Source organism: Mizuhopecten yessoensis, unplaced genomic scaffold (assembly GCF_002113885.1).
Source record: "Mizuhopecten yessoensis strain PY_sf001 unplaced genomic scaffold, ASM211388v2 scaffold9311, whole genome shotgun sequence".
Classification (NCBI taxonomy): domain Eukaryota; kingdom Metazoa; phylum Mollusca; class Bivalvia; order Pectinida; family Pectinidae; genus Mizuhopecten; species Mizuhopecten yessoensis.
Genome location: NW_018407984.1, coordinates 663,441 through 671,943, shown reverse-complemented (window position 1 = coordinate 671,943; position 8,503 = coordinate 663,441).

The window sequence follows — 8,503 nt, the reverse complement described above, 5'->3', positions numbered from 1 at the left end:
GCGTTCTGATTGGAGATTCCTAATCACTTCCGTGTTGAGTTTAATGTGTTTTGGTTGGAGGTACCTTGTCACATTTGAGACGTTTTTCCTGGAACGTTAGAAATGTTTTGATTGACGGTTTCTAGTCACCTTTGATTAGGTAAAAGTATTGTGTTAAAAATGTGCTGATTGCAGGGTAATATAACAATATAAACGTCGATTAACCGCATCTTATAATGTACGAACCAACTATGGGCTGTTTAGAGTACATACAGTCAAATGCACTACTATTCCTAAAATTAAACTCCAACGATATGTAATATCATCAAATTACACACGATCTGAGAGGGTGCTAAAATCAAGATCAAAATAAAAACAAAGTGCTAAATTAACCAAATTGAGATTGTCAGAACATTTCACTCGAGACCACCGACGCTAGGAAACTCCATTATATTCTACCTTCTGTAACCTGAATGTATCTACCGCTGACGGAATATTGCTAGTACACCTGACTGTCAATGTTTCGAGAAACAGTTCGAAGAGACAATTAAGGCGTGTATTGATTAAAAAACATCAGAGAAAAGGTGCTTGATATGTTTTACTTGCCTAATCAATTTCAATATGAATTGTCTATCTTTTATATAATATTTTTATTACTATGATATTGCGTTATATTGAACATACAGCCACTTGAGAGATGCCAATGGATATGTTATGCAAAATACGGCTAGAAAGGAACTGAAAAAGGGAACGGATTTATATAAGTTATTTCAACTTGTTTCCGGATCCCATTCCTCTGTACTTTGTATGTTATGTGGTGTAATGCAACCTAATGTGGAATGAAATAAAGTTTATATTAAAAAGGGAACCAGTCACTGCACTACATAAAATTTGGTAAATTGACTCTATCAGTGTAGGTGTTATGGTAGGCAGTGTAGAATATCTGTCGGATGTAGTTAGGTATTAGCAATATAAGTCAGACAGATATCCATTGATTTGTTCATTTTGTCGGCAGCATTTTACGTAACAGTTCTTTGGTGCAATATAGAACTTAATAAGGATTCTTTTAAGTTACATATATTCTGTGGCAGCGTAGGGAATCAGACACTGTTGTAAACGTTTCAGATATATTTTACTATTAAGGTGCTAAAGTGTTTTAATATTGATTGATTGCTTTTCCTTTTATGGAGTAGATGCGTTTAGTCGTTCACAATGCATGACTTGGGCAATGCGAATTAAGTAGCGTAATGGAAATAGCATATGCATTTGACTGAAATCACGATCAGCACTAATTTTTTATAACCCAACGGATTCTGATTAAATTACAACATATCCTATTGGAGAATGTACAGGTGACAAAGTTACATTGTGAGACATTACGTACCATGGTCCATCAGTAAGATTTAATGATACTTTCAGTCACCCACGTACTTGTAATTAATTGAACCCAGGTTACAAAGAAATGGCACAAGGGATCTTTTTTTAATTAGAGTGAACCATAATATTCCTCCAAGACATCTGATATTGACCAAATTTACTGTCAGAGAGGGTAGTCTTGTAACACGTGTATACACACCAGAGTCAGAGAGGGTAGTCTTGTAACACGTGTATACACACCAGAGTCAGAGAGGGTAGTCTTGTAACACGTGTATACACACCAAAGAGACACAAATCCTTTCCGAGAATATCAAGACATTTGTCACCGCGGCCAGAACGCGTTTTAAAGGTGACAAAAAATGCAATAGTCTTTTTAGTTCGTTTAGGTAGTTTTGAAAAGTATATTGAAAGTCGTAGTACAAATGAGGTATTTCTTTTGCAAACAGTTCAGTGATTTCATTTGGTAGAACAAAATGTTGATCGAGGAGATGTCCATCATGAGGAAGTAACCGTTGATCAGGAGCCGAGTATATCTCAGATGAAGGAGGATTAAGGCCTCTTCCCTCTTGTTGAGGGCCAAAAACAGATTACCTCAGTGGAAAGGAAACATGTATGGTTGATTCAGTAATACACATAAACAGCTAACAAACCGAGGAGATACATGTCGATGCGATAAGTTTTAGGGCTCAGTTATAACCGGGAGAAGGACGTTAAACACCATCACCAAATCAGAAGAAATTGCTCCCTTGCTCTTGCAATCGGACTGTAGTCTGATCACTGTCTTCATATTTTGTACTCGCTTCCCATTTTTTAAAGACATTACGCGGGCTAGCAGCCCTTACAGGCAGTTCTCGAATCACAAGCCTTTTTACGCAGTTATTCCATCACTAACCCGTAAAATCAGACCTCTGTGAACTAAACTGTTAATGCATTACTCCGATTGCAAGCATTTTTATATTATTTAATAACGAAACCTGTTTCTCCATAATAAGGAATACAAACGTTTTAACCAGCACATTGATCACAATCTTGCCGAAGCAGTGATTTGATCACAAGACATTTAAAGCAGTTATCTGATCACAAACCCATTAAAACAGTTCCCAAGAAGCTGTTATAGCAGTATTCCCACACAGCAGTTTGATCATAAGCCGGTTAACTAGTTTAGCTTTATTTTCGGAGAGAGTCAATCACGATGTAAAAAATGATTAAAAATTTATATTACTAATTCTTTATATTAGGATACTCGCTATATTGTCAGTTAATATTCAACAATTGACATAATGTATTACTTACATGTTAATTCAGTTTTACATCACGAATAACCAATGTACTATACCTTGCATCAAAGAAAAGACACAATGTTATCATTGTTGACAACAAGATAGTACGTACTTTAATAATTGGTTTTCACCCTTTTGTGTCACTGCTAGTATACATAAACGGCCTTCCATCACTCCTCCTACATGCTAGTTATATATTGCGACAGATGCGGCTCTACACTCCGCCATAAAGGTTCTCTCTTTGACGCAGTAATTGCTATAAGAAATGTTTCAAGCAACATCTACAGACAAAGAGTTATTAATCAGGCGCAAGGACATAGTTGTTCTTGATTAATTGTGTAAGCAATCAACAAACAGTTGTTGTCTTATAGCTGTTTTTTCGTGAACAATTAACGTTCAGCTTTCGTTGATCATTTATAAACAATCGACATAAATCTGTTGTTTATTCTGTTCAGTAACAATGAACATACTATTGCTGGTTCTGTTATAAACGGTATACATACAGTTGTTGTTCATCCTATTATAAAATGAAACCCTACCTAATATTATTTAAAAGAACATTCACAAACGGCAGCAATATTTTTTTTTACAAATGATTTCAAATGATATTTTTTAATTGCCGTTAGGAATTTTGTACTATTGGGAATTTTCAGTATTTTCAGCGTGGAAATACACTTCCACCCACTCGGCAATGCTGTTGTGTATATCTTATAACGCATACATATTTTCGCACATGCATATTCTCTCGCTGAACTGTTTTCATAACGTGTACCCTATTTTCTTGCTTTAGTTTAACAACCATAATAAAATAAGAACAAAATGAAAAATATGTTGTTGTTGACAGCTCCACAAAGTCCACACTATCTGAACCTGTCACGATTTAATGACCATTAATGATTTGTTTTAACCATTATCTTTTCGACGCTCCATCATATCCAACTGAAACATACCATGTTTAAGTCGATACATTAAAAGGTTTTGCGTTACACATTGAGACAATACCAGACAATGTATTACCTCAGAAACTGTTTTTGGTTGGTTGGTTGGTTGGTTGTAAAGGGTTTAATGTCCTGTCATATAAGGACGCCTTATTATTAAAAATTCATCGCTGTTTTCACTGATCTAATCTGTAACGTAGGTTCGTTTGAAGCATTATTAACAAGTCAGTTCGCTTGATGATATATGTAATTACTTATGTGAAGTACAATGTGCAATCAGTTGAATAAAAAGATGGCTGATCTAAGCACATGTGTTGTCGAGTCTTTGCTCATAATTACGTGAACAACGTAACATAATCGACAGACGGGATAAGAACGGATTCCCAGTCGTTTAACGCCAGTTTACGCCAAATCAACATGCATCACTATTCCGTCATCGACAAACTTGGATGAAAAACACGTTTATGAATGTGATAAACGCAACATGTTCATCTTACGTCTCAGATATTACTCGTTTATTGCATGAGTTGATACATTTAACTCTATCAAACGCACTCAATAAGTGTATCCATGGATTCGCAAAATTCATTGGTGCAACCTGAGAGGCCAGCGCAATGTTGGCCTATTGAGGCATATCAAGATCACCTCCATTTAATATATTTAACCAATTTCTGGGGGAATCAACTTATTTATATCAATGCATGTTTTATTGTGCTGATTTCAAACATGTCACCATTTAATTAAGTCCATGTTTCAATTCAAAAAAGATATTTTGTTACAGATATTCATATGGACCTCTCTAGAAAATGTAGTAATATCACTGTATCATAGAACATATCTTTATCCGAATTTGTCACTGCTGTGCTTGATACCGATCCCGGCTCTAATCTACGATGGCAACCGCTAATCTTTAGTCAATCGGGAATTGATCACGTGACTTGCCTATCTAGGCCAGCGAACAGGGAGACTTATGGAGGCAGAAAAGCTACAGTGTATGCCTGTTCTTATGTCCACTGTACATGTAGTGCCCTCCCTGGCTCCCGGAGATACGTTATCAGGTGTGCCGTAAGAATGTGTCGCTCAATCATTTAACAATCAACGTAGGAGATTTAACTTGCGGGTTTTCGTTTGTATCAGCTCGGCCTCGTAATGAAGCTGTGTCTTATTAATTGGTTGCCAGATTGAATTGATGTAAAACGAGATAAATAAGACAGAGGTTGGGCCGGAACATAAAACGACGCTAAGTTTGTCATTTTTTTTTTTTTACAAATTAACAGGTTTCTTCTTTACCTATTAATAGTCTGGCTATGTTGCTCCGTCAATATCATGCTTACCGTACTGCCAGTTCGAATCCGTACTTCCCTTTGACAACCGACACAACATAGCATATCATCGTATGATTTTAGTCATTCTTTGTGTATCCTCTTGACAACCGACTGAACTTAAATTACCATTGCTAGGTTTTAGTATGACACTTTGTATAATTCCTTGACAACCGGTTATACTCGTTCGATTTTAGTAACATAATCCTTGCTACCTGGACCAGCATTTGATTATTTTGCATAAAAAGACGTAACTCGGCCTGCTGTTCCTTTGTTTAGAATGGTTTTTCTTTGCATCAGGATCCATGACAACTAACCATACTTAACATGCTATGTGTGTGTGTTGTATGGCTATATATCACCTTGATAACCGACAACATATTTTTATATCTTAAATAGCTTTTAGCTATCACGCGAATTTTAGAGTATAAAATTAATATCGGTTGTGTCGGTGATGTATCGAGTGGTAAATCAATCGTTTTCATGGATTTTTCTATTGTCCTTGTAGCGGCGAAGTTAAAATCTAAGGTGACGGATTGGTTGCTTTTGTTTTTAGTTCCAAGAAATGTCAATATATATACCATGAAAAAACACATGATTCATTGCAATCGTGAAATGTTCTGTATGTATTCATGTGTTATCGAATAGTATATTTGTTTTGTCGGCCAAATGATACAATTGTAAGTTATGCATTTGCACTGTATTTACTATGTAGTTTTATAATTTTTCGCAAATACTACATGTACGATGTATACTATGAATACAAATTGAATTGACGCCATTGAAATCAAATTTAGCCAGATTTTTGACGCAATTTTTGTCTTTTTGATTCATTAGCCATTTTAAATTGTTTCAAATTTAAAACACTGTGCGAGCAATATTTTATTTTACAATTTTTTTAAGTTAAAGACAGCATGGTAAATGTGCAGTACAATGTCAATTTGTTTATATACGTGTCTATATAAATATAATAGGAACAGCTTACCATGCCACTAAACAAAATATGTTTAAACAGTTATATTACATCCTTAAGACAATATCCCGAAGGACGGCGAGACAAGGCGGTTTACCAAATATTATAAAGTTGCGTTTTAAACGAAATGACTCCTTAGAAATAGAACAGCTGTCTTAAATGTTTCAGCACAGTATGGCTCACTTGGCTGCTTTGAGCTATAACCTTCTATATGTGCGCCGTGACGCCGGTTATGAACACTCCTTGTTTGACCAAAGAACCCTGTGCTTTCAAACGCTCGCGAGTTTTCGGATGCTGATGGTGCTATTATATATATATTTCTTATGAGATGTTCTTTTTTACGATATATACACTGTCACCTTCATCAGACAAATGACCAATGAAGCGTATGCACACAAAGGTGTAAAATGTGTACGAGTTGTCCATAAAATCGATATCGATTTCGGCTACGCTGGAAACGTATGTAAAATAGTTGTTATATATGTACCGAAATGACTCAATTCAGCTGCGCTTTGTTAACACTTGGTCATAGAGGTGCGAGAGTCTTTGAGCCCCCTCGTCTCGATTTAGAACTGGGCCACAGATACATATATATTTCTATCTGCTCTTGAATTGTGCCATTAGATGAACTATATTAATTTGTTCTTGCTTCTTGGGGTACTACAACGATTGGAGAGTCAGATAGCAAACCCATTTAAGCAATACTAATATAGTTACGTTAATACACAGGAAATATTCTTCTTGTATTTAAGTATAAATACACCGGAAATATTCTTCTTGTATTTAAGTATCAATACACCGGAAATATTCTTCTTGTATTTAGTATAAATACACCGCAAATATTCTTCTTGTATTTAGTATAAATACACCGCAAATATTCTTCTTGTATTTAAGAACTTATTAATCATCACAGATGTCTATTGATAATAATCAAAGATTTTATATAGATATAGGCATCCCCAAGGATAATATTTCTAAGTATAATTACACCGACAACATTATTCTTACCATAGTAATATACAATCGTTTCTAGAGGTTATTGCGAAGACATTATGGTCTGGTCAGCTTGTAAGCGACTAAGCCTTATAATTAATGTGACGTCATCCGATTGTTTTGATTGTAACGTTACAATTCTAACCTTGGTACCGATTATATACAAAAATACTTTGTAGCTATTCATATTCATTTTTTTTCAATGATTAAAACTAACGGATTAGTGTATACATAGTCTTACTGAATACAATGTGTATATCATCATATGGTATCTATCCAAATACTGTATTCAGACTTTGTACAATGTGTTATTTCATCATAGTGTTAAAATTGTATATATATCGTAATTCTGTATACAATGTATATATATCGTAATACTGTATACAATGTATATATATCGTTATTCTGTATACAATGTATATATATCGTATTTCTGTATACAATGTATATATATCGTAATTCTGTATACAATGTATATATATCGTAATTCTGTATACAATGTATATATATCGTAATTCTGTATACAATGTATATATATCGTCATAGTGTTTACAATGTATATATATCGTAATTCTGTATACAATGTATATATATCGTAATTCTGTATACAATGTATATATATCGTAATTCTGTATACAATGTTTATATATCGTAATTCTGTATACAATGTATATATATCGTCATAGTGTTTACAATGTATATATATCGTAATTCTGTATACAATGTATATATATCGTAATTCTGTATACAATGTATATATATCGTAATTCTGTATACAATGTATATATATCGTAATTCTGTATACAATGTTTATATATCGTCATAGTGTATACAATGTATTCTGTATACAATATCGCCATACTCCTCGCAATGTATATAACGTCTAACGTATACAGTGAACATATCGTCAACTGTTTAAAAGTTATACATTGTTTTACTTTATATATACAATATACATAGTTATACTGTTCATGATTTGTATATTTTTAAAAAGTGTATATACATGTATGGTCATAATGTATACAGTTTATAAAACGTCCAATACCAGTGTATATATCACCATATTTATATAGGGTCGTTTATCTTATTTATCGTATTTTATTTCAGAATTCATCCAACCTAGTGATTTGTCACGTGACCACTTACAGAACTCTCGACAAAAACAGTCTAATAACAGGGTTCGCTGCCATAACACCGCTGGCACGCGCCGCCATGGTGATGGATGGTGGAAGCATCTACATCACAGTCTTTGTTTAGTGCTACATCAACGTTCTATACGGAGGTCAGTACAGTTGGTTTAATGGAGATCACAGCCGCATCACTAACATGAAACAAAGGATGTTACGCATGTGCGTTGGAGTTAAGTTGAATACCGTGTGACCATATATGGATGTACAACAGCGACGTGTTTTACTTATGGACATCTTTATACATTTGATTTTATACAGAAATATGTATGAACAAGTGCAACCATATGAGGTTGTTTATCACAGAGGCAGCTATCACGCACAGCATATATGATTAAACTTGACAGTGTGGCGTGCCTTTACAAGATAGCTGACACAAACATTATCAAAAGCTATATTCCTCTATAGATGTACTCTGGGACAAATTTTTGAATCTTAATGGAAATGACATGTT